Raw genomic sequence first — 27,871 nt, 5'->3', positions numbered from 1 at the left:
GATTTTGGCCACTCTAGTAAGCATGTACTGAATCTTGCCCAAAGAACCTGAAGTTGATTGTGTTTTCATAAGCCTGCTTGCATTTGTGTATCTTCTTGGCTGGGGTGTTTAAGTCCTTAGATTTTGGGGGGGATGGTGCTAGCACCTGAAGGTGTGTTGAGCCTATATTCTACTAGTAAGCTGTTAAAAACCCTAGCCTTACATTTTTTTCTTTTTAACTAGACATTTCATTTTACTGTTGGGTCTTTAAAGTTCTATGTCTCTGTGAAGTATTTTCTCCTAGCTTGTGGCCTGCCTTCTCATTCTTTTGATTTTTTCATAGCCTTTTAAGAATATATAATCACTGGTGGTGGCGGCGGCGCATGGCTTTAATCCCAGCACTAGGGAGGCAGAAGCAAACAGATCTCTGAATTCAAGGCCAGCCTGGTCTACATAACATGTTCCAGAATAGCCAGGTCTTCACAGAAAAACTGTCTTGAAAAACCTAACATAACACACACACACACACACACACACACACACACACACACACTCATTCTCAGTTTAGAGGCATTCAAAAACAAGCTGGTGACCAGATTTGACTCATAGGCCACAGTTCACCTGTATCTCAGAATAGTCACACCCATGGGACTTGATTAGAGAATAAATACCACATGAGAAATTAGCTACCTACGTGGTCACAAACACTTAGCATTTGGAACCTACATCTAACTGCCCGCTACAGTTTGCTTCATCTCAGATATGACTGCAATGAGGGGACTGACTGATGTAGGTCAGTAAACTGACTAAAGATCAAACAAGAGCTTAAGAACAACACGTCCTCCGAAGTTTGGTCCCAAGAAAAATCTCTTTTCTTGATCTCCAAAATGGAAGCCAAAATAACATAGGCCCTATGAATACAAACTCATATAAGAAAGCTGCTAAATAAAGGGCCGGAAAGATGGCTCATCAGTTAGAGAGCCTGCTGCTTTTGCAGCTCTCACACCAGGCTGCTCACAGCAGCCTATAACTCAAGTTCCAGGGGACTCGGTGCCCTCTCTGGCCTCCACAGGCACCCACCCACATGAGGCACACAGACACACAGAAACAGAAGTAAGCACAAATCTTTAAAACATTCAAAATAAAGTCAACTAGTCAGTTCACAGAGGAACCGCCTATAAACAATGCAACGAATGTGATTTGGGCAGAGGCAGATGTGCAGTAGAGTAGCCCACAGTACAGATGACAGCATGTGTGCCAAGCCAAGCCTAGAAGTCAAGCTAGCAAGACAAGCCACAGGAAGGCCTGCTTTTGAACTCTGCACAGGGATATCCATAATCCACTGTGGATAAGGAGTAGTTTTGGGCTAGAGAGATGGCTCAGAGGTTAGAGCACTTGCTGCTCTTCCAAAGGTCAATTCCCTGTAAGCACATGGGTGGCTCACAACCATCAAAATGAGCTCTGGTGCCCTCTTCTGGCCTGCAGGTGTTACATGCAGGTAGAACACCATACACATTAAATAAATAATCTTTAAAAAAAAAAAGGAGGGGGGAGTTTTAATAGTCTCAAAGTCTTGGAGTGGAGAAAGGAAAGAGGAGCTATCCCACAGGCTGTCTAAGGTCAGGAGCTGTTGCAGGAGAGTAGAACTGATCAGAAACTTGACTGACAAATCTCCAACCCCAACTCCTGCCAGTGTGATGTCCAACAGGCTGAACAGTACCTGGATGGTGTTCTCATGAAGGCTGCCACCTCAACTCACTTCAGAACCAAGCAGTGGGAGGTGAGATGGCTCAAGGCCTCCAAGCCTGATAGCCTGAGTTCAATCCTTAGGGCCAATACAGTAAGGAAAAAACTCCAATAAGTTGTCTTCTGATTTCCACAAACATCCAAGCAGGAACTGGGGAGATAGCTCAGTTGGTAATGTGCAGAGTTCAATCCCCAGAACCAACATTTTAAACAGCTGGGTATGCTGGGATGTGGTGGTGCACACCTTTGATCCCAGTACTTGGGAGGCAGAGGCAGGCAGATCTCTGAGTCTGAGGCCAGCCTGGTTTAAACAGCAAGTTCCTGGACAGCCAGCACTACACAAAGAAACCCTGTCTCAAAAAACCAAAAAGAAAAAAAGGAAAAAAAGAAAAAGAAAAACGAAGCAATTTTGTTATTGCTGTGAATCTGGCATTGCTGTCATTACTATGAAAAACAAAGCAATTTAATAATTTTATGGTTGGGGTCACCACAGCATGAGGAGGCAGAGGCAGGTGGTTCACTGTGAGTCTGAGGCCAGACTGGTCTACACAGAGAAATCCTGTCTCGAAAAACAAACAACAAAACAAAACAAATCAACACATGGGCTTGGTGTGGTGGCATACACTTTTAATCTCAGCACTTGGGAGGCAAAGGCAGGCGAGTTGCTTTGAGTTCGGCAGGCAGATCGCTGAGTTTGAGGCCAGCCTGGTCTGGGTCCAGAACAGCCAAGGCTGTACAGAGAAACCCTATTTCAGACCTCCCCCGCCAAAAAATATCGCTCCTAAAAAATAATAAAGGCCTGATATGGTGGCGTATGTCTTTAACTTCAGCACTCAAGGCAGGTCAGGTGGGTCTCTAGGTGAGGCCAGCCTGCTCAGAACAGCAACTTTAGGTAAGCCAGGACTGCAGAGTGAAACCATGTCTCAAAAACAAACCACACACAAAAGACAACAGCAAAACAACCCAGAAGACAATGGCAAAACAACAAGAAAGCTGGGAAATCACAGTTTCCTTAGCACAGTGGTCCCAGGACAAAGAACCTCAACAGAGGAAGAGGAAAAGCTGCCCAAGAGTACGGCACACTTGTCCAGGAGGCTACCCAACAGCAGGAGTCAAGCAGCTTCCTGCACTTACTGGGGAACTGACGTCCACACAGAATCAAGCACATGCATGTCTGTGTTCTAGGTCAGATAAAATGCATTTCTAGTGTCTCTAAAATCCAACACCAAAAAAAAAAAAAAAAAAACAACTCCAACACAACAGTCAAGAGCAACTTTCATATTACACTTATTTTTCCATCACCACTTCACTAAAAGGGTTATACAATTCAGAGCTCTCTTCTCTCAAAACAAAAGGAACCAAGTCTTTTCTGAAATTCTGTTCAGTCAAACATCTAGTAAGATAGATTTCTATCATATGCAAAGATGGAGTTAAAACTCCAAGAAGATTAAGGGAATTTTTTTTCTAACTACAGGCATTCCCCTGACCCCCCACCCCAGGACAGAGTTTCTCTATGTAACAGTCTTGGCTATCCTGGACTCACTTTTGTAGACCGGGCTGGTCTCGAACTCACAGAGATCCGCCTGCCTCTGCCTTCCAAGTGTTAGGATTAAAGGCATGTGCCACCACGCCCGGCTATGACAATTTTTTTATCATATAAATTTAATTGTGTAGGAAGCCTGATTGGCCCAGAAAGAAAATAAAATAAAATACTTACCATAAATGGTTTTTAAAGATTTATTTATTATTATTTATTATTTATTCTGCCTGCATGTGTGTCAGCTGGCCAGAAGAGGGCACCAGATCTCATTAGAGATGGTTGTGAGCCACCATGTAGTTGGTGGGAATTGAATTCAGGACCTTTGGAAGAATAGAAGAGCTCTTTTTTTGGGGGGGGAGGGGGTCGAGACAGGGTTTCTCTGTGTAGCTTTGGTTGTCCTAGAGTCACTTTGTAGACCAGGCTGGCCTTGAACTCACAGAGAGCCGCCTGCTCTGCCTCCCAAGTGCTCTTAACCTCATCCCCAGCCTAAAAATAAATGTTTAAACTAAAAAGGTTTTCTAAAACAGACTATGTATGGGTAGGTTTTTTGTTGTTATTATTGTTGCTTTAAAGCAAAATTCTAGCAGGAGTGTTAGCATACACTTTTTTGTTTTTGTTTTGTTTCCAAGACAGGGTTTCTCTGTGTAGCCCTGGACTTGCTGTCCTGGACTTGCCTGGTGTGTTGGCACACAATTTAATCCTAGCACCCAGAGACAGAGGCAGATGAATTTCTTTTGAGTTCTAGGCCAGCCAGAGCTATCTAGAGAAGAGTGACTCAAAAAGCAATAGATAGTTGTAAGAATTAGCAAAGTCTCACATAGGTGAGGCTAGCTCTGAACTCTCTAAGTAGCCAAGGATCTCTTTGAGTTCGAGGCCAGCCTGGTCTACAAAGTGAGTATAGGGCAGCCAGTGCTACAAGAGAAACCCTGTCACGAAAAACAAAAAAACAAAACAACAAAAAAAGAGCAGCCCAGAAGCTGGGCATGCAGCGCACCAGTAACTTCAGCGTGTGGAAGGCCAAGGTAGACAGTGATACCTAAAAACAAAACCAGATACGGCCAACCACCCCCACCCCAATAAGGAGCTTTCTCCTCTTGCCCTGGATTATTTTTGAAGCTCTAAAATGTAAATGCAGACATTTACTTATTCTCTCTGTGTAAATATTTATTTCCTGACACAGGAAGGCCCAGAAGGCAGGACTTCTTATCCACAGTGCTGACAAACAAGGAGACATCCACACGCAAACTCAATTAAGTTACTAGAGTGAACTAATGCAAGAGGGATTGCAAATTAAAGTCTGAAGAGCACCCCAAAGTCCTCCAGCCCTGTAACGCTCTCCATCAAGGCAAAGGGGCAATCTAGTTCTGCAGCAGAGAGGCCCAAAATACCATGTTATCAACAATAAACCAGTGAGTGACACTTAAGACAGCCAAGGATGCAGAACCGCGAGACAGTCACACTTTCATTCAATGGTAGCTTTTCGGCCTTATATATAACTGCTTAAACAGAATTTAAAGAGAACTTGTGAAAGCATTTCACAAAGGATCTAGGATGGGGTGGGCCCAGGAGATGGCTTAGCAGGCCAAAGTACTTGGTACAAAAGCCTGACAACCTGAGTTCAGGCCCTGGGACCCACAGTGGAAAGAGGAAACTGACTCCTAAAAATGGCCCTCTGGGCTCCACATATATGCCTGCACTTGCACACACACCGCACACACACACATACACAATCAGAATTAAAATTTCAGAAAAGATGGGGCCAAGAAGTGTGGTTCAGTGGTAGAGTATGCACATGGTATGCACAAAGCCTCGGGTTTACTCATCAGCGAGAGCTAAGGTGCATAAAAGAAAGCTGTTTCTACAAAGCTTCTCACCAGAGAATGCAAATGCACTCAATGCCAGCATCAACCAGCGTGACTTAACCAACAGACAAAGGGATTTCCAAGAATGGGCTACCATAGTGTTACACTCAGCCTTCGCAACATTAACCACAAGTACTTTGTGGCTCTGACCTCCAGGCAATTGACAGCACCCAAGGTGTAGCTGGCTGCAAGCACATTCATTTCCAGATGCTTTGCTGGCTAGCAGTAAAGGACAGAATTGCTTTCTTTTCTAAGCCTATGAATCTATCATCTAAAGGAGAGATGTGAATATACCCTTCATATATCATGGTTAAAAACTGGCCTCAAAGCCAGGCTTGGTGGCATTTGGGAGGTAGAGGCAGAAGGTCTGGATGTTTGAGAGCAGCTTGGGTTACTTAAGACCCTGTCTCCAAAACTAAAAACCCAACTTTAGAAGCTCATGTGGGCTGCAGAGACGGCTGAAAGGTTAAGAGCACTGGTTGCTCTTCCAAAGGTCCTGAGTTCAATTCCCAGCAACCACACGGTGACTCTCAATTACCTTTAATTAGATCTGGTGCCCTCTTCTGGCCAGCAGGTGTACATGCAGGCAGAATACTGTATACATAATAAATCAATCTTTAAAAAAAAAAAAAAGATGGAAAGGTAAAATGAAACCAACCCCAAGGGGATTCCCAAGAAACAGCAGTCACATGGTCAGGAATGAAAAGGCCAGAGAGGAACAGGAAAAACAAAAGCTCAGTGCATTACCATCTCAAAAAGGACTCTGAAAATCCAGAGCAGATGATTTATGTGTGCTTTCAAAGACAGCATCCATTTCGCACTTCACCAGAGACATTAATAGGCTCCTGAATTTTGACAGTTAAATGATAGAGTAGCTCAATGTTCATAATTGATATTTCCTCCCCACCCACAAACTCCAGCAACCAGGGAGCTTAAGAGCACATTGGCAAGAAAAATGGAGTCACACAGCTAAAATTTACCACCATCGGCCAGCTTTAGTACTAGGGAAGGAGAGGGTTTAGGGCGCTGACTTTACTGAAGAGAAGAGTCAATCAGATAAAAGGCACATATTCTAATTTAGAAATCCAGACCAAAAGGCCAAAGCTGGCCAGACTCAAACTGAATGTACAGGGATCCTAAGGAAAGTCAGGGTGCTTGCTCAGAGATGGAAGAGGGCAGCAATGTCTACAAAGAACTCTTCCCAAGTTGGGCTTCTGAGCTCGCCTGTAACAAACCACACCTACATTTGCTAAAGAAACAAATGCGAACACAAGGCCCTAACCCAAACCCACCTGACCAGACACCTATTCAAGAAGCTCTGTACCGGACACTGGGGACCCTAGTGTGGAGGAGCAGGAAGCACTAGGAATTGGCGCTGGCATCGGAATGGACTCCAGCAGGGAGGAGGGGATGAGCGCTGGTTCAGTAGGGCAGACGCATGTATTTTCAATGGTCCCTCATAAAACATTAAAACCACAATAAAAGGGGATTCATTTTCTAAAGGTACAACCAAAAATCCAAACAACAATGAGGCTGGAATACAGCTCAGCTGCAGAATAGGTACTTAGCAAACACAAAGCCCTAGGTTTAATACCTAGCATCACACTAATCAAAAACAACGACGACGACAAAGAAAGAGATGGGGAGGGGGTGATCACCAACTACACAGAGAGAGAAAGGAGGCCAAACACTTGACAGTGGAGAGAAGGGTATTCCTGGGGAACAGCAGGCGGGCAGCGGTGGTGCAAGCCTGGTCTGCAAGCAGGCCCAGGACAGCCAGAGCCGTCACACGGAGAAACCTTGTCTTGGAAAAAACTAGAGGGGGAACTTTAGCTCCTGCAGCACCGATTCAGAATACACAAGGCATAAAAATTAAGAAGTAGGCTGGGTGGTGGTGGCGCACACCTTCAATCCCAGCACTCAGAGCAAGAGTGGATCTCTGTGAATTCAAAGCCATCTTGATCTATTTTCACAGCAAGCTCCAGAGCAACCACTACTACATAGTAAGATCCTGTGTCAAAAAACAAACAAATAAAAAAAAACCAAGGGTCAGGAATGGTGGTGCACGCCTTCAATCCCAGCACTCGGGAGGCAGAGGCAGGTGGATCGCTGTGAGTCCGAGGCCAGCCTGGTCTACAAAGCAAGTCCAGGGCAGCCAAGGCTACACAGAGAAACCCTGTCTTGAAAAATTAAAAAAAAAAAAAAAAGGGAATGGTGGTATAAGCATGCTCTGTAGAAATATAAAGATAATATGTAATTCAGAAAAATGTTGATTGAAAGTAATTGAAGGAGACTGGACATAGGGTCTTCTCAGTTAAAACACAGACTGGTTTGCAGGGACCAATCCAAGTTAAGTTTCCACTCTCTGTTGGATGGCTCACAACTGCCTGTAACTCCAACCCCAGGAATCCAATACCCTCTTCTGAATGAGGGCACCTGCATACACACATGCACATTCACCAGCATGCACACACACGTGCAAACAAGACACAGACACACAGACACACTCCAAATAAATCTTAAGGGCTGGAGAGATGGCTCAGAGGTTAAGAGCACTGGTTGCTCTTCCAAAGGTCCTGAGTTCAATTCCCAGCAACCACATGGTGGCTCACAACCATTTATAATGAGATCTGGTGCCCTCTTCTGGTGTGCAGGCAAAACACTGTATATGTAATAAATAAATCTTAAAAACTCCAGAGGCAGGCAAATCTCTGTGAGTTCAAGGCTAGCCTGGTCTACAGAGAGAGTTCCAGGACAGCCAGGATTATTTTACACAGAAAAACCCTGTCTCAAAAAACCATTAAAAACAAAACAAAACAAAGCAAAAACCAAACAGGTGGTGGCGGTGCGTGCCTTTAATCCCAGCACTTGAGAGGCAGAGGCAGGCAGATCTCTGTGATTTCTAGGCCAGCCTGGTCTACATAGTGACTCCAGGACAGCCAAAGCTACACAGAGAAACCCTGCCTCGAAAAACAAAGGAAAAAAAAAAACAAAAACAAAAATTCCCCCAAGTTGTATCCCTATACACACCCATATACATATACAATAGATAAATAAATAGATCTGGTGGCATAATTTTGTTTTTTTTTTTTAAACACAGAAATATCCCAGGCGTGGTGGCGTGCCCTTTAATCCTAGGTGTTGTGGGGTTGCTTCAAACTGCCCACAGCGGCTGACTATGATTTGCCTCCTGCTCTAGCAGAAACATGGTTTTGCTAGCCGCAGAGAGGGATTTTGGGAACTTTTCAGAGGACATATAAATGCTAGTGCCCCATAGGAGGGGGTGTTTGCTGGTTGTTTAGGAAGGTTGCTTGCAGCCTGGCGTGGTGCCACATGCCTGTAATCCCAGCAATCAGGAGGCAGAGGCAGATAGATCACTGTGTATAGCCAAGGCTACACAGAGAAACCCTGTCTCAAAAAACAACAACAAAAAAGGAAGGTTCCTTGCAGTTTGTTAGTACAATGGTCTGACAAAAGTTAAGAAATTAGACTGAGGAGTTCTCCTAATTCCTCTCTCCCCTCTATCCTTGTTTCTATATAGCACTAGGGGGTGAAGGGGGGGGAGACAAGAACCACCCACAGGGAACAGGAGAATGATGCCACAAAGCTGTCACCTGACTGCTCATGAGCACCTACACCCACCAACACATCATGCACACACACAATGATAATAATTTTTTTGTTTCGTTTTGGTTTTTTGTTAGTGCCTCACTATGTAGCTTTGGCTGTCCTGGAACTCATTAAATAGACTAGGCTGGCCTCAAACTCACAGAAATCCATCTGTCTCTGCCTTCTGAGTGCTGGGATTAAAGGCGTGCAGCAGTACATCTGGCAATAAATACATTAAGTGTGTGTGTGTGTGTGTGTGTGTGTGTGTGTGTGTGTATGAAAGGGGCTGAGAGAGGGCTCAACGGTTAAGATGCTTTTTTGTTCCTGTGGAGACCTGAGTTCAACTTCCAGCACCCACACAGTGGTTCACAACCATCCACAACTCAAGTTCCAGGGCATCTGACACCTCCTCTTCTAACCTCCAAGGGTGCCAGGCACACATGTGGTGAACAGACATAGATACAGGCAAACACCCATATACTAAATAAGCCTTAGAAGGGAGGGAGGGAGGGAGGGAGGGAGGGAGGAAAGGGATGGAGAGATGGCTCAAGACCCAGGTTTGATATCCAGCACCGACATGGTGGCTCAAAACCATCTGTAACTCTAGTCCCAGGAGCTCTAGTGCCTTGATCTGGCCTAGAGGACACTGCATGCACATAGTGCACAGATCTACATCCAAATAAAAACCCATATACATAAAAAAAAACAAACAAAAACATTTTGAAATTTTACGAGTCATTGAGAACAAGCAAGAAGACATGAAGCAACTATTTATATTTATCAGGCTGTGTGGATGTGCAACTGTACACACATGCGGCTATGTGCACCTGTCACTCTCCACCTAATCCTGTTGAGTCTCAGGGTTAGGGTTAGCTGCCATGCTGGGGCTTGGATTTTTCTGAGAGCTCCAGTGAGCCTACCTGCCCCCTACCTCAGGGTTGGGGTTACAGGCAAGTGCAAGATGCCAGGCTGCTGAGATCCAAACCTGTCCTCATGGCTGCACAGCAAGAGCTCTTAACCACTGGGCCAATTCTGTAGCCACAACAGGCAGTCCTGGCTATCCTGGAACTCAGTCTACAGACCAGGCTGTCTCCAACTCAGCCTCTGCCTCCCGAGTGCTGGGATTGAGGGTGTGTACCACCACACCCAGCCCTTGCTGACTGTGTACCCTTCCTTACTGTTTCAATAAAGACAAGCTGGGTGTGGCGGCTCTTGACTGTAATCTAGGCCTCAAGAGGCTGAGGTACGAGTGCTTCCAATTCAAGGCTGGTTTGGCCTACATAATGCAATCATATCTTGGAAAAAAATAAACCTGGACATAGATGTGTGTGATCCTAACACCTGGGAAGTAGAGGCAAGGAGACCAGAAGTTTAAGGCCTTCCTCAGTTACAAGGCAAGATGAAGGCCAGCCCAGGCCACATAATGAGACACTGTCTCACTGCCCCCCACCGTAATTTATTTACTTATGTGTGTGTATGTGTGTGCTCCACAGTGTGCAGCTAGGGGATCAGAGGACAACTCTGCAGAGTTGGTTCTCTCAGTACACCTTTATGTGGGTTCCAGACTCACATGTCAGCAGGGTTGAGTGGCAAGTGCCTTCACTATATGAGCCATCTCACCAGGCCCTATTGTTTGTTTGTTTTACTTTGGGGGGGCAGGAAGGGGAAGGAAGGGCATGTGTGTGCCATGGTGCACTTGTGAAGGACAGAGGACAACTTGGAGAAGTCTTGTCACTCCTCCTATGTAGGTCCTAGGAACTAAGCTCAGGCTGTGAGGCTTGGCGTGAGCACCTTTACCCACTGAGACAGCTTTTTTTTCTTTAAAGATTTATTTCATTTTTAATTATGTGTGTATGTGTGATGCTCTTTTTTTGTTTGTTTTTTAAGATTTATTTATTTATTATGTATACAATGTTCTGCCTAAACACCAGAAGAGGGCACCATATCCTATTATAGATGGTTGTGAGCCACCATGTGGTTGCTGGGAATTGAACTCAAGATCTCTGGGAGAGCAGCTCTTGCCTCTGAGCTATCTCTCCAGCCTGTGACCCTGTTTTAAAAAGAAAGGGTATAAGCCGGGCAGAGTGCCACACACTGTTCAAGGCCAGCCTGGTCTACAAAGGGAGTCTAGGACAGCCAAGGCTACTCAGAAACTCTGTGTCGAAAACAAAAACAAAAATCAAACAAACAAACAAAAAGAAATAATAGCCAAGGATTCAAGTCAATGTTGGACCTGTTATCAAAGCAAAGTAAACAACTTTATCCATTCCCCCGTAGCCTCCAAACAACTTAAGAGCCAGAAAAATGGCTCTGCAGGTGACAGTGCTTGACCTTCAAGCTTAACACCCTAAGTGATAACCTGGAATCCAAGTAAAGGCAGACAGAGCAACACCATAAAAACACCCTCTGACCTCTACAGGAACACCTCCACATATCCACCTGCACACGCTCACCTGAGCACACCCACACCTCTGACCTCCACAAGAGCACCTTGGACCAGCACACACTCACCTGGACATACCCACTGCTCACCTGTGCACACCCACCCACAGTAAAGAATTTAAAGGACATTCAAGCCTGGGTCTTGTTTGAACCTCTACTGGAATCAGGCTGCCTACAGTGACCTGGATCTCTGTTGTAGTCTGGGTGTAACCACTGGTGATCAGTGGCCTCAGCGCTTACTCTATCGGAGTCCAAATACGTGAGCAACCTCCAGGACACTGAAAGAAATCATGACCAAACTGGGTGTGGTAACACGACCACAATCTCAACTATTCAGGAGGCTGAAGCAGGAAATGGCTTGAGCCTAGGAATTTGGAGCCAGGAATGGGTAACAACAGGATCCATTTCTTTAAATAAATTAAAAAAAAAAAAAACTAACCAACCAAACATAAGTGCAAAGGTAAAGCAAGAAGAGGCTAAGCGGAACACAGAGGAGAATGACTGGAATCCCACAGCTCAGAAGGCTGAGGTGAGGGTCACACGACTGAGACCTACCACTTACTTTACCACTTTTAGAATCTCCTTTTCTTCTTCTTTTGACATAGGGTCTCCTTACTATGTAGTCCTCACTGGCCTGGAACTCACTATGTAGACCAGGCTAGCCTTGGGCTCACAGAGATCATCTGCCTCTGCCTCCTCCAAGACGGGATTAAAGGTGCACCAGCTGCCATTTGGTTTTTTATCAATAGCATTGCACTGTCCACACCCACAGTTTTCAGGCCAGCCAAAGCTACAGAGTGAGACTCTGTCTCAAAAACAAAAACATAAACAAAAAAAAAAAAAAAGAAAAAGAAAAAGAAATGCTACAAACAAGAAAAGCAGGCTGGGCATGGTGGCGCACACCTTTAATCCCAGCACTCAGGAGGCAGAGGCAGGTGGATTGATGTGAGTTCCAGGCCAGCCTGGTCTACAAAGCGAGTCCAGGACAGCCAAGGCTACACAGAGAAACCCTGTCTCGAAAAACCAAAACAAACAAGAATGGCAGAAACCTAGTCATTGATGGCAAAACAGGCTATTGTCACTGTAAGCTGGCCACCTCTCTTCTAAGTGGCTGTGCACCTCCGTCAGAGCATCCTCTTGTGCACACCCCAAGTGCAGAGCTTTTAGAAAAGCACATACAGAGAGAGGAGGTGCCAGTGACAGGCCCCAAAAGGACAGGACCGAAGGAAACTCTAGGGAGACGCTCCATGCCCTGTTGATGAGCCTTCACACAGAGGGAGGGGTCAGGCTTCCTTTCAAACACCTGTACTTCCTCCCAACTCACCACAGCGCCGTGCCTGCTCGTTGAAGTCTCTTCTCTCGCACTCTAATGCCCTTGAGCCACCAGAAATGCAGACACTTCTTGCTGAAATGCTAGAAGACCTCGCACATTGTCACTCTTTGGTCACCAGCAATAGGGCTAAATCAAGAGTCTACTGGAAGTTATGAAAGCAAAGCAGGCTGATCCAATTACATAAGGAAAGTGCTCCACACAGGCCCAGCTGGGCTTTGAATGCTGTGATTTCTGAACAAAAGTCGGTAGATACAGATGCTTTTCCACTGTTCTAACGCTGTCATGCATTCTTGCACATGACAGCCTTCCCCTCAGGGTACTCATTCACTTGCACGCCCAACAAGACCTGTGAAGAAACACGACCCAGATGACTGGGAGACAGAACTATTCTTACCAGCTCACGTGAGAACATCTGTATTCTCTCCTTGGCCCCAAGAAGATTCCGAAAAGCTGTCAAGATTTCCTACAACTACAGATCCTTTGTCTCCTCAGTAGCAAACTAATAACCCCATAATCTAAGGACCAGTCCCCAGTAATCGTAAAAGCAAATCCAGCCAACCACTTTAACTTACAAGACTGGGGAGAAGTTGAGTCTAAAGGGACAGGGTTTCTCTGTGTAGCCTTGGCTGTCCTAGACTCACTTTGTAGACCAGGCTGGCCTTGAACTCAGTGATCCGCCTGCCTCTGCCTCCAGAGTGCTAGGATTAAAGGTGTGCGCCACCACACCTGGCCCAGCACAGGCTTTCTTATAGGACAAGACGATGCAGACAGCTTCAGCATCCACAGCAGTAGACTAGTGCCGGGGAAGGGGTTACCCTGAAGCTTCCTGATGCCGAGCTCAGAATTCCCTGAAGCTGCAGCTGGGGACAGAGCTCAGAGGCAGAGACATGCCTGGCCTGCTGGAGGGGCTGAGAATGGTCTTCGGTATCACAAACGTTAACTAGTTAGCTAACTGAATTACTTACCTCATTTTTCAGGAAACCCACGTTCTCTTGCCCCTGACTTGTCTGCTTCCCACCCTGGTGCTAACTTTGAGGGCCTTCTTTCCTCAAAACACATTCCTTCCTGAGGATGACCTTAGGACCTTCCCCTTAAGTCCCCCTTGACTCCTCCCCCTCATTCAGCCTTGGCTCTCCAATCCGCTGCCTGCACAGGGAAGAGCACCAACAGTTCATCATTTCCTTAATGGAGGTCTACCCACCAGACCACAAGTGTCACAAGGGCAAAAGCTCAAGCCATATCTCTGGCATCCAGCAAGGTGCTCGGCTCATTTCCCATGAACTTGAGAGTAACTTCAAAAGAACATACACACACACACACACACACACACACACACACACACACACACACACACGGTGCTGAACATGGTGGCACATACACAAGGCCAGCCTGAGCTACAAGGCCCTGCCTCAAGAAAACAAAGCAAGGGCTCTCTTACTCTTCCTCTCTCTCCCATCTCTGTCTGTCTCTGTCTCTGTCTCTCTCTGGGGTGCCCCTCCCCCCTTTCCTTCTCCCCCATGCTCACTTAATAAACCTCATATAGTCTTTAAAAAAAAAAAAGAAAACAAAACAAGGGGCTAGAGAGATGGCTTCACTGTTAAGAGCACTTGTGGTCCTTCCACAGGACCCAAGTTTAATTTCCAGTGTCCCTACCTGCTGGCTCACAACCACCTGTGTAACTCCAGCTCGGTGCAATCTGACACTCTCTCCTGTCCTCCACAGGCACGCGTGAGCAATCATGCACACACTCGTAATTTCTTTTTAATGAGATAAGGGTTGGGTTATAGTTCAGGTGGTAGAAAATGAAGAAGACTGGGCAAAAACACCCTAAAAACAACTTCAAAAGGTAAATCATTGTGGTAAATTTTTGAAGCATAGCTTGTAAAAGACTGGGAAGTTTGAATCTGTATCAGGACAGGACAAATCTATTTATTGCTAATGGGGAATATTAAAAAACAAAAGATGAAGCTGGGTGGTGGTGGCGGCGGCGGTGGCGGCGGCGGCGCACGCCTTTAATCCCAGCACTTGAGAAGCAGAGGCAGGTGGATCTCTGTGAGTTCGAGGCCAGCTTGGTCTACAAGGAAAAAGAAAAAGAAAAAGTACACTCCAGGCTGGTGAGATGGCTCCATTGTTAATGGCACTTGTAGGTAGTAAGCCTGGCAACCTCACTTCAATCCCAGAACACAGAGGTGGACGGGGAGAACCAAATCCACACAGTAGTCCTCTCTCCAACACAACACACATGCCACATACCTTGCTCCCCAACACACACATGCATATATACAAAAAAGTAACACTTTAAAAATATTCTAATGATGAGAAATTTGGATTCGAAGTCAAAGCGGGGGTTCACTTTGGGGCTATTTCCAATGCTATGAGAGCTACTGCCATATATTCAAGAAAACAGCTGCATAATCCATCCCAAGATCCAGCACATACAGTGTTATCTTCAACTACCTACCTCCTGAAAAGCAAAAGGCTGTTTACTAAGTACAACCCAAGTAGACAACCTAAAAGCCAGGTAGGCCAATGACTGGCTCTGCTCGCTGATAACCTTGAAAAACAAGCAAAACAAAACAAAATAAGACAGGGTTCCTCTGTGTAGCCTTGACTGTCCTCAACTCACTTTGTAGACTAGGCTGGCCTCACATTCCAAGCGATCAGCCTGCCTCTGCCTCTCATATGCTGAGAGTAAAGGCCTGGCTTAAGCCAAAACTCTTAAATTGGTTTAGGTGACTTAAACATTAACACAGTTTTCTCTAGTATCTTTAAGTTCTTTAGATCCCACCCGCTGTGGGTTTTAAGATGGGCTCTTATTCTGTAGCCCCACTGGCCTTGAATCTGCAGCCAGCCTCAGCCTCCCAGGGGCTGGGACTCCAGGCATGAAGCACCATGCCTGGCTTCTATTTTATGTTTCAGTATCTTGTCATAGATCATTCCAGTAAACGCTTCCTGGGGCTGGAGGTGTAGAGGTGTAGTTCAGTGGTGGAGCACTTGCCTAGGACATGTGAAGCCCTGGATTCCACCCCAAGCATGGTGTGACTGGGGGGAGGGATGCACGTGCACACACAGATGTGGCGGTGTTGTGGGGGTGGAAATGGGTCCTAACTTTGGCCTATAATGCTCTTCGGGCTCAAAGATTTGAAGTGAGAACACGAGTAAACTTGAAACACTGTTTTCCTCGATGTCCTGGTCTTACAAAGTAGGCAAACACGATGGTTCTGCATTCCATCGCTAGATGAATAAGAAACAGACTTGAGTTTAGAAGGACAGCCAAGACATTGAGCGAAGAGTTCCGCCTCTGTCTCCTTACAGAGCGGCCCTTGCAATCTACCAGTGGACTTCATTTGACACGGACCGCCCCATCCGCTCTAATCCAGGCCATGGCCGTCAGGAGGCAGTCAGGCAGTCAAGCAGAACTCTGCTCGCTCCTGCTTGGGAGCTGTGTGGACAGCAGCTAACAAGAGCTTACTTTGAGAAGGAGATCAACAGTCACACTCTTTAAGAAAAGAAGTCATTTGGCAAAGGGATGCGGATGCCAAAATGTCAGTCACAGCTTCAGGGTCCCAGTCTGTGTCTCGGCAACTAGTCTCTGCTTTGACAGAGTCCTTTCTCTCCGCTCGGCTTCTGTCACCCTCCCCATCTGAAGCAGTCAAGAATCCTTTCCTTTCGGTGGTATCAAGCTGTGACACAGACAAGATGCCCACCAGAGGAAAGGGGGAGGGGGGTGACTTGCCACTTTCTACTTGGGACTAGTTGAAGCAGAGCAATGGGAAAATGTGACAGGACAGGAAAAACCGAAAATCACTGTGCTAAAGAAATAGACCATTGCGCCGGGCGTGGTGGCGCACGCCTTTAATCCTAGCACTCAGGAGGCAGAGGCGGGCGGATCGGTGTGAGTTCAAGGCCAGCCTGGTCTACAAAGTGAGTCCAGGACAGCCAAGGCTAACATAGAGAGACCCTGTCTCAAAAAAACCAAAAAAATAAAAATAAAATAAAATAAAGCCCCACCAACCAACCAAACCCCAGTAGCACAATATCACAAGTTTTTATCTCCAGATACGAACATTTACTTCGCTGCCTGCAGCTCTTCCTGAGTTGCTATGAAGACTAGGGTTTGCTAGAACAGCCTGAACTAACAGGCTTATTTACTTTTATCTATGAGTGTTCTGCCTTCCTCTACGTCTGCATGCCAGAAGAGGGCACCAGATCCCATTATAGATGGTTGTGGGCCACCATTCGGTTGCTGAGAATTGAACTCAGGACCTTTGGAAGAACAGGCAGTGTTCTTAACCTCTGAGCCATCTCTCCAGGCCCCAAAGCAAAACTAAAAGCTATTCTGTTCCCAAGAGCCTTCACCTCCCGACTCTCACCTCTGTGTCCACACAACCAATCAGTGCCAACTAATGTAAACACCATTTCTGATATCAAGAGAGAGAATTAAAACTGCCCAATCTTGAGCAAATCCACGTCAGGGCCCAGAAATGCCAAGACTTTCAGAAACACTTCTAGGCTAAACAAGTTCACTGGCGTGCCCAGTGTCCAGAGTGTCCTAGCCAAAGAAAAAGCCAAAACAGACTTCCAAATGACTGACAAGAAAGCATCCAATCCTGTCTACAGCATGGTCCCTACCAGTGACAGCAAGGCCACAGAGACTGAACCAAGGCATACGGCTCAACTCTCTACAATAGTTGGGGAGTTAGAAAATAAAAGTGCATTCTCCAAGTCACTAAGTGCTGAACTCATTCATTTCTGACTTTAACGTCCATATCTTCCTCTTGGTGGTAACCAACACAGTTAACATAAAAATTTTGACTATTAAAAATATTAAGATAGCCAGGTGCACGCCTGGTGGTGCAAGCCTTTAACCCCAGCACTCCAGAGGCAGAGGCAGGTGGATCTCTGAGTTCAAGGCCAGCCTGGTCTACAGAGTGTGTTCCAGGACAGCCAGGGCTACAACATAGAAACTATACCTCCGAAAAAAACCCAAATAAATAAATAAATCCAGCAACGTCTTAATCTTGTTTCTCTTTACAACCACTTTGAAGATCTAATTGGTTAACAATCTTAATCGGTCAACAGAAAGGTCAGACCTGTACTACAGAGGAGGAAGAGAATGAGAACTTAACAATCTGTCTCAACGTCACGCGTAAATCCATACATGAGCTAGTTCCTTTCACTCCCTCAAGTTCTCTTCTGATTCATGAAAAGAAAGAAAGCGCAGACAAAAACATGCAGCAAGCCATTGAGAAGACAGAACTCTAAAGCAAAAGTAATAGCAAAGGAAAGAAAAGAAAGAAAGAAAAAGAAAGGATGAGCCCGGGAGAGATCAACCTAGTACAATTCAAATTGCTGCAGACCGGGCAGTGGTGGCGGCGCACGCCTTTAATCCTAACACTCGGGAGGCAGAGGCAAGCGGATCTCTGTGAATTCGAGGCCAGCCTGGTCTACAGAGTGAGTTCCAGGACAGCCAGGGCTACACAGAGAAACTGTCTCGAATTTTCCAACAGAAAAAATAAATAAATAGATAGATAATTTCAGGGATGGGGTGTAGCTTATAGGTAAAGTCTTGCCCAGCATGCAGGTGGACAAGGAGTCAATCCCCAGCAAGGAGGGGCGGGGGTGGGGAAGGAGGGTAGATTCCTCCAGCTCCTCGGTCCAATATTATCCTTCCAGAATATGCTTTCCCAATCATTCCTAATCAGGAGCTCAAACACACACACACACACACACACACACACACACACACACACACACACACACACACACACAGCCTACGTTTAGCGCCTTCAGATTTCCATCTTCCCTCGTTCCACCCGGCTCCAACAGGAACCTTCAACTCCAGGTGCTTCCAAGCGCACCTCAGCCATCTCTCCCCCTCTCACGCAACACTCAAGATTTCCTCCAGTGTAAACAACCTTCCCTCTCAACCATTCCTTCCCACCTCAATCAATTCCGAAATGTCACCGGACTCCTCAACTCAGAGCATCCTACTGACAATTACCTTTCCCAACAGGTCCTCCCTTCCCCATCTCCCCGCCCCCCCCCCGGCCCCGGCCCCTCTGCGCACGGTTCCCCCTCCTTCCTCACCCAGAGTTGCCGTCTTACTCACCTCACCCAACCCTTCAGGATCTCTAATTTCCTGTCTCTCAAAAACCTCCCCCCAGCCCATTCGCTCAGTCCCTACCCGCCGCACACCCCCAACCTCCACTCGGATGGCCCACGCCCCCTCTCCAGGGTCTCCGGGCCCCGCCCCCAGGCTCCCTCTCCGCCTCAGGCCCCTCCTCCGGTGTCCCCTCCCCCCGCTCCCGACCCCCCTCCTCGGCTCTCCTTCCCACTCAGGTCCGCAGGTCACCTCAGCGGCGGGCTCGGCCGCCTCGGCGTCTTTCCCACCTGGCCGGGGCTGCTCCGAGAGCGATTCCTCGGTCACCTCTGTCCCGGTTTAGTCCTGCCCGTTCGCCCCGCCGCAAGCTCTCTTTCTCGCCGCCGCCCCTTTTACCAACCCGGAAATGGATCTGCTCCCACCGTCCCCAGCGTCCGCGAACAAAATGGAGGCGGGGGGAAAAAAAAAAGGAGGAGGTAGCTGAGAGCCAAGAGGACCCGAGACGCATGCGCACTGGGAAGCCAGCCCTCTACCGGCGCACGTGGGGGCGGAGCGACACCATCTTGAGAAGGTCGCAAGCACGAGCTCCGCTGTTAAAAGCCGGCTTTGTATCTTAGTCTGCAGCTGAGACTTGCCTGCGAGGCTTTCAGTAACTACTGATGCCAGGGCTCAGCCCAGGAGATGCTTATTTAATTGGTCAAATGCGGCCTGAGCATCTGAACTTTTCCTCAGGTAAAGAACCACTGAGCTAACCGATGTTTCTCAAATATGTTTCTTTCGTGTTTATTCCACTGTACACGCGCCCTCCCCCCTCCCACACGCACCATAGGCCCTTATATGGTCTTCAATTATGGAGGAATACGACTCTGCTACCCTTGCAGAGGCCCAGTAGTCAAGCTCCGGTTGTCATAGCAACAGAGAGGCAAGCTTCTGCTAACCAGCCACCTAGTCTGAACATCCTCCTCAGCAAGGGGAGGATCCCCAGCTCTCTGAGCTGAGGGATGGTGTTGTGAACTCCTCTAAGTGCTTAGAGGAGAGAGGGGAATCCTTGTCCTTTGCTGGCTTCCTTGTTAATTCTGTGGCAGATGACTAAGGCATCTCGGTCACCACCCCAGGCAACCCCATTGCTTTCATAAGTTTCCCTGCTCCTCAAGTCAAACCAATGACCAGAGCTAAACCTCAAGTAAAAGAATAATATTGGAGCTTAATTCTCCCGTATTAGCTGTGTGCTCTTGGGCCTCAGCTACCTCATAGTATTTGTCCTTTCTATCTCACAGAGTCTTCGAAGGCTCATCGGGTAATAAATGGGAAAGCATATGTGATAAGCCATAAGCTGTTATTATTTTTTGTTTTCCCTCTGTTCTGCCTTAAGTGCTAGGCCCCACCCCCTAGTCAAGTAAATATCACATCACCTGCTGTGGGCCATTCACTGGGCTAGGTACCGGGAGGTGGTTCCAGAGGTGACTAAGACCAGGCTTCTGCCCTCTGGGGAGTCACCATGCTAGTTGACATCCAAGTCAGCATGTGATTAGAGTTGTGGTGATGTCCCCCAAGTGATTAATTCCTGCTGAAGAATAAGAAGAGATTTTGTAAATGGTTTGAACTAGGCCTTCAACGGTGAGTAGAATTCTGCCGGCTGTGGTAGCACTCAGGAGGCAGAGGCAGGAAGATTTCTTGAGTTCCAGGTCAGCCTGTTCTACCTAGCGAGTTCTAGGACAGCCAGGGCTACACAGAGAAACCCTGTCTCAGAAACCCAGAAAAAGAAAGCTGAGTAGAATCTCATTGCTGTTGAGCGAAGGCAAGGAGCACATGCCAGGCAGGATCCGTGGGTGCAAAGACTGGAGAGATAGCACTGCTTGCTCTTCCAAGGTCCTGAGTTCAATTCCCAGCAACCACATGGTGGCTCACATCCATCTATAATGAGATCTGGTACCCTCTTCTGGAGTGCAGGTTTACAGGCAAGCAGAGCACTGTATACATAATAAATAAACCTTTTTTAAAAAACATGTTCAGAGCCAGGCGTGATGGCGCACGCCTTTATTCCCAGCACTGGGGAGGCAGAGGCAGGTAGATCGCTGTGAATTTGAGGCCAGCCTGGTCTACAAAGTGAGTCCAGGACAGCCAAGGCTACACAGAGAAACCCTGTCTCAAAAACCAAAACAAAAAAGAAACACCCCACAAAAGCTGTGGTGTGTGCTTGTAACCCCAAAGCTGGAGGGGACAAAGACAAGTAGAGTCCAGAGTAGCCAGCTGGTCTACCTGAATCAGTGAGCTTCAGGCTCAGTAAGAGACTCTCAAAAGATAAAGTTGACGATGGGTAAGGCGACCCACACCTTTAATCCTGGCACTACAGAGGCAGAGGCAGGTAGATCTCTGTGAGTTAGAGGCCAACCGGGTCTACAGAGTGAGTTCCAGGCCAGCCACAGCTACACAGTTAGGCTCTGGATGGGGGTGGGGGGAGATGTTCTATGCTAGGGCTGGAGAAATGACTCAGAGGACTTCTTCCAGAGATCCTGAGTTCGATTCCCAGCAACCACATGGTGGCTCATAACCATCTATGATGAGATCTGATGTCCTCTTATGTCATGCAGGCACACATAGATGCAAATAGAGCACTCATATACATAATTTTTTTTTTGTTTTTTGTTTGTTTTTTGTTTTTCGAGACAGGGTTTCTCTGTGTAGCCTTGGCCATCCTGGACTCACTCTGTAGACCAGGCTGGCCTCGAACTCACAGCGATCCGCCTGCCTCTGCCTCCTGAGTGCTGGGATTAAAGGCGTGCGCCACCACGTCCGGCTGCATAAATATTTTTTTTTAATGCTCTATGCTAGATCATTTCCATTCCTAGGCACCTTGAGAAAATAGTCTCTGCAGTGACACCTGGTGGTTGAAATCGTCACTGCCTAAATTCCTCGCCCTCCCCAGCTTATGTTCTTATACGTGCTCCTGTTAGACAGACCTTCTGACCACTCCAGATTCACTTCATCATTTTACCAGTCCCGGAGACCCAATGCTTCTCTTCAAACTCACTTCTTCCCCGTTCTAGCCCTTTCCTACCCTTTTGATCTTTGGACCACACACCCAACACAGGCAGGGCAGGGTGGAGGAGGAAACATGGTCACACCAGCCACCTAAAAAGTCGCCTGCAGCTTGAACAGTACATGTTTCTCAGTGATTTAGACTCCTTTGATCTGGATCTAGAGTCAGAAAGGGTGGATTGGAGACCCTGGATGGTGACAGCTTAGCCTCTCGTTGCCTGGGTTTAAAAAAAAAAAAGCTTCGGTGCATGCCTTTGATCCCAGTACTTGAGAGGCAGAGGCAGGTGGTTCTCTGTGAGTTCAAGGCTAGCCTGGTCTACAAAGTGAGTCCAGGACAATCAGGATTGTTACACAAAGAAACCCTGTCTCAAAAAAAAAGTCTCTAGCAGGAGATAATGGTTTATGCCTATAACCTCAACAGGTGGGAAGTAGAAACAGTTGGCTCAAGAGTTCAAGGTCGTCCTCAGCTTCATAGAGAATTCCAGATGAAAACCAGTTTTCCATGTAGAAAGTGGAGTCAATACAGCCAGCTCTTTGAGTTTGCTGCAAAGATTAAACGTGAGAATATGAACAAACTCTACAATCTCAACACTCAGGAGGCCAGAGGCAGGAGGATGGAGAGGTAGAGGCCAGGCTAGAAAAAAAAAAAGTCCACAAAGCCGGGCACAGGTACCGGCAAAGGACACGCCCTGGAATGCCACCTTGTAAGTAATGACTGATGGATCTGTAAGTGGCTGAACGGGGAGGAGAGGAGTAGACTAACTAGGTCACTTCCCCTGCCCGTTCTGGGGTGGGAGCACAGCTAAGACAGCATCCTCTGTACAAGGGTAGACATGGCTCAGCATCCACACTTCTGCCCCACTTGATGTCCTGTACTGGTCCCGTGGGACAGGGGCAGCCCTCCATACTGAATGAGCCCCAGTTCCTGAATGACTCTCAGTGACAGGCAATTCTCCAGCTGTTCAGCCCCATATTCTAGCTGTTGAAACCTCTCCCTGCCTGGCATGTGTATAATCCAGCATCCAGAGGCCAAGGCAGGAGCATTGAGGGTCTGGGATGAGCCTGTGCTACGTGAAAAGACCCTGTCTCCAAAAAACCAGACAACCAAACAAACCAACAAGAAAACACACACACACACACACACACACACACACACACACACACACACACACACAAAACCCACAACCCTCCAGTGGGCTCATCTCTTCAAAGGAAATTTTTCTTATTTTCTCTGCTGCTTATTCCCAGACCAACAGTGATTCTCCTTGGCTGATTTCCTGTAGCATTTCTCATCTTGTATTGTGTCCTGCTCCTCCAGTTCCTATTACAACCAACTTCATTTATTCATTCAACAAATATGTATTGAGTGTCTGCTCCGTGCCAGCTACTATTGCAGATACTGGCCAGTGAGCCAGATCCAGTCACAGGGCTGAGCCATTCTGGTGTGGGAGGTACCCACTAAGCAAATACACAAAGAAGCACATGTGACGTCATGAGTGAGAAGTGCCTTGAGCAAAACACAGACCGGGGGAGCAGAGTATGGGGTGGCTCTGTGGCCAGTTTGGCTTAGGGAGCAACGGAAAAGGCAAAAACCTGTAAGCCAACAATAATTGTGACAAGGAAAATTCTCAGAAGAGCCAGAGAGGAGTGATACGGAGACATTCATTTAGAGACAAGGTCTCACTATGCAGCTTTGGCTAGCCTTGGAACTTTCTGGGTAGAGCAGGATGGCTTTGATCCGCCTGCCTCTGCCTCCTGAGTGCTGGGATTAAAAGCGTGCACCGCCACGCCCGGCCTGTACCACTTCTCTTAAATGGAATCATACAGTGTGTGGTGTTATGTAGCTGACTTTTATTATGCAATACCAAGTTTGAGGTTCTCATCCATGCATCTAGAGGCTATTTTTACTGTCATGTACTATTTTGTTATATGAATATATCAAAACTTACTTGTCCACTGACCTGTTGAAGAACACTTCTTTTGTTTTTGTTTTTTTGTTTTTCGAGATAGGGTTTCTCTATGTTATCTTGGCCATCCTGGATTTTGTAGACCAAGCTGGCCTCAAACTCACAGCGATCCACCTGCCCCTGCCTCCCTAATGCTAGGATTAAAGGCGTGCACCACCACGCCTGGCTTGAAGAACACTTCTTTTTTTGTGGATTTGTACACTCATGGTGTGTGCCTCTGTGTGTGTATGTGTGTGGTTATTATTGTTTTTGTTCTGGGATGAGTTCTTGCTCCATTGTTCAGGCTCCTATGAATTAATGATCTTCCTGCCTCAACTCTCTAGAGTGCTGGGATTATGCAGGTCTGTCCCCGTGGCCAGCTTTTTCTGTGGTATATGTGCAGATGTATGTCGGGGTGTATTAGTGCATGCACACAAATACAGAGACGAGAGGAGACTGTCAGGTGTCTTCTATCACTCTCCATCTTATTCCCTTGAGACAGGGTCTCTCACTAAACCTGAAGTTCACTGTTTCAGGTAGGCTGGCTGGCCAGCCCCTGAGAGCTGTCTGTCTCTGCTCTCCAACTCTGTGGGGCCATGTGCAGCTTTTATGTGGATCTTGGGCCTTCAAACTTAATTTTTTTTTTTTTTTTTAAGGTTTTTCAAGACAGGGCTTCTCTGTGTAACAGTCCTGGCTATCCTGGACTCACTTTTGTAAGCCAGCTGTCCTCAAACTCACAGCCATCCTCCTGCCTCTGCCTCCCAAGTGCTGGGATTAAAGGCATGCGCCACCACACCCTGCCAAGCTTAAATTCTTGTGCTTGCATAACAAGTGGTTCTAAGCACTGAGCTGTCTCCTCAGCCCCATACTCAGCTTGTTTGCTTTTCTATCTTTGTTGTTTGTTGTTGTTTTGAGATAGTTTCAGTCTCTGGCCTACACTAAAACAGCACTTCCTATGAGGCTCAGGATGGCCTCACCTTTTTGGCAAATCCTCCTATCACAATCTCCTAAATGCTCTGATAACAGGAATGTGCTACCAAACCAGGCTGTTCTTTTCCATAAGATTTCTTTATTTTTTATTTTTTGGTTTTTCGAGACAAGGTTTCTCTGTGTAGCCTTGGCTGTTCTAGACTTGATTTGTAAACCAGGCTGGCCTTGAACTCACAGCAATCCATCTGCCTCTGCCTCCCCAGTGCTAGGATTAAAGGCATGTGCCACCACCACACCTGGCTTTTTTGAAAAAATATTTTTTAAAGATTTATTTATTTATGGTGGGCTGGAGAGATGGCTCAGTGGTAGGAGCGCCACCTGCTCTTCCAGAGGTCCTGAGTTCAATTCCCAGCAACCACATGGTGGCTCACAACCACCTATAATGTAATCTGATACCCTCTTCTGCAGATAAAGCACTCATATGCAATAAATAAATCTTTTAAAAAAATATTTATTTATTATGTATACACTGCTGTGCCTTCACGTACTCCTGCATGCCAGACAAGGGCATCAGATCACATTATAGATGGTTGTGAGCCACCATGTAGTTGCTTGGAATTGAACTCAGGACCTCTGGAAGAATAGTCAGTATTCTTAACCTCTGGCCATCTCTCCAGCCCCTTCCTTACGATTTCCAATTGTAGCCTGCCTCGGTGGGGCATGCCTGTAATCCCAGAACTCAGGGAGGCAGAGAGGCAGGCTGATCGCTGTGAGTTCGAGGACAGCCTGGTCTACAAAGCGACTCCAAGACAGCCGTGGCTAACACAGAGAGACCCTGTCTCGAAAACCCAAAGAAGAAGGAGAAGGAAGGAGAAGGAGAGAGAAGGAGAAGAAGGAAAAGAAGAGGAGGAGGAGGAAGAGAAGAAGAAGAAGAAGAAGAAGAAGAAGAAGAAGAAGAAGAAGAAGAAGAAGAAGAAGAAAGAAGAAGAAACAACCACAAAACAGATTCCTGTTATATAAGTAGTCTTGGACTAATTTCTCTTGGTGTATTCTCATGAATGGAACTGTGAGGTCATGTGCTACATTATTAGTTATGTAACCTACTTTTAGTAGATATTGCCATCTTTCCAAAGTGGTAGCACCAGTTTACACTCCCATCAGCAGCATATAAGAGTTGCAGTTGTACCTAGGCATTGTGGTGCATGCCTGTAATCCCAGCACTTGGGAGGCTGAAGGATTAGCACTGAAAACTGTAGGTCTGCTGAGCTACATAGTGAGACCTTGTCTCAGGAAAAAAGTCCCACACCCTCACTGGGACTGGTGCTTCCAGTCTTCTTTATTTTAGCTATATGCCATGAAGGTTTTAGAAGCAATGTGTGGGTTGCAGTGCAGTCTTGGCTGGAAGCAAGTTAAGAGTGGGCTGGACCCAAGATGCTGTTGGACCAGCAAGAGGTTAGCCTTGTCATCCTGCAGGTAACACGGGTTCGGGCAGTCCCAGGCAATCAAGGAAAGTAACAACCCAGATATGCTGGAACTGTACCCAATGGGACTGACTAATAAAATGAATGAGGCTGGCCATGATAGTGCTCCATTTTAATCTCAGCCCTTGGGTGGCAGAGGCAGGTGGATTGCTGTGAGTGCATAATGAGCTCCTGACCATCCAGAGCTACGCAATGAGGCCCTTTCTCAAAAACAAAAAAACAAAACAAAAACAAAAAAATAGGCTGGGCATGGTAACACAGGCCTTTAATCCCAGCACTGAGGAGGCAGAGGCAGGTAGATCGCTGTGAGTTCGAATCCAGCATGGTCTAAAAACTAAAACAAACAAAACAAATAATCAAGCAAAAAGATGAGTTGAAGAGTCAAAGTAAGGGTGAGTTCTGGATATTTATTTCAGCCAAGGTCCAGCTATTTGGTTCATAGACCTCTCTCTCCTCCTGCCACCATCTCCCAAGTGCTGGGATTACAGGCAAGCACTACCACACCCAGCTAAATACTAGAGAGAGAGTGTGTGTGTGTGTGTGCTGTCTTTGCATACACATGCCATGGCAGGCATAGAGGGGCCAGAGAATAATTTGTGATGTCCTTTCTCTCCAACTTTTACACAGGCTCCAAGTGTCACACACAGATTTGCAGACACGTACTTAGCCACCTCATACATTCCTACAGTCTAGATTTCTGCCTTGAAAAGCTGGGTGGAGCAGCATGGAGAGATGGCTCAGAGGTTAAGAGCACTGGCTGCTCTTCCAGAGGTCCTAAGTTCAATTCCCAGCAACCACATGGTGGCTCACACTCACAACCATCTATAATGAGATCTGGTGCTCTCTTCTGGTGTGCAAGTATATATGTAGTCAGAACACTGTATACATGTACAGTAAATAAATAAATCTTTAAAAAAGAAAAGAAAAGCTGGGTGAAGGAAAGGATCATTTTCTGGTATCAAGATTGAGGGAAGCTCAGACAAGAATTCACATGAGGCTATTTTTGCTGTTGTTGTTTTGTTTTTTTGAGACAGGGTTTCTGTGTTAGTCTTGGTTATCCTAGAGTCACTTTGTAGACCAGGCTGGCCTCGAACTCACAGCAATCCGCCTGCCTCTGCCTTCAAGTGCTGAGACTAAAGGTATGTGCCACCAACACACGGCTCACATGAGGCTATTTAAGTGTATAGTGTTTCCTGGAGTTCAGGCTACCATGAGCCTTAACACAGGCTCAGTGTTAAACTGGTAACTGTTGCCTGCAGCAGACGGACCAGGGTTAGAGTAGCGGGCCTGCCCCATCGAGCCCTGGAATTTTGGCTTTATGCTGGGCCTGCTCAGCCTCCGCTTCATACCTTGCAGGGTTAGAAGTGTGATCACACATCAACGTGACCTAGAACAAGCAAGAACAGAAACATCTCCTGCGTTCCAGACACCAGACCCAGATCTTGTGAGGTTGGCACCTTTTCCTCCCACCCACATTTTCCAGGTCATTCTAGATAGGTCTGCTAAAGACCTTTGAATGCTGGGAGCATGTCCCTCGTTCCTTCTCTCAACCCCCAGCCCTTTGCCAGCTTCAGAGAAATGATGGAAAGAGAACATCAGGAGGTTGATTCATAGACTTCAGTGTATTTTTTTCTTTCTTTCTATCGAGCGGTTTCTGTAATGACACCTGGGCCTGTACAATACACATGGTTCACTCTGTTAAAGCTATGGGGCTGGGGTTGGGGGATGGGGGCCCCTGAGAAGCAGCAGGGCAAGCATCATGACCAGAGGGGCAAGCAGCAGCCAAGGGGTCGGGGAGGCGGTGTTTCTGGAGGACTGGGGAGCTAGAGAAACCGGATGAGGGGCTACTGAAGAGGGGGAG

At 46.8% G+C, this 27,871-nt stretch overlaps 1 protein-coding gene across 1 annotated transcript in view; it reads right to left on the bottom strand.

Annotated features, from left to right (window-relative positions):
• Window positions 1–19,074, bottom strand: part of Wipf2 (WAS/WASL interacting protein family member 2) — a 35,441-nt gene extending 16,367 nt beyond the window's left edge. The window contains exon 1 of the mRNA XM_051158510.1: window positions 18,905–19,074. The gene's annotated coding sequence lies outside the window, so the exon portion shown is untranslated. The remainder of the gene's footprint in view (window positions 1–18,904) is intronic.
• Between the last annotated feature and the right edge of the window lie 8,797 nt (window positions 19,075–27,871).

This window comes from Acomys russatus, chromosome 16 (genome assembly GCF_903995435.1).
Source record: "Acomys russatus chromosome 16, mAcoRus1.1, whole genome shotgun sequence".
In the NCBI taxonomy this organism is placed as follows: Eukaryota; Metazoa; Chordata; class Mammalia; order Rodentia; family Muridae; genus Acomys; species Acomys russatus.
The sequence above is the reverse complement of the archived record's forward strand: the minus strand, read 5'-3'. Positions and strand labels throughout refer to the sequence as shown.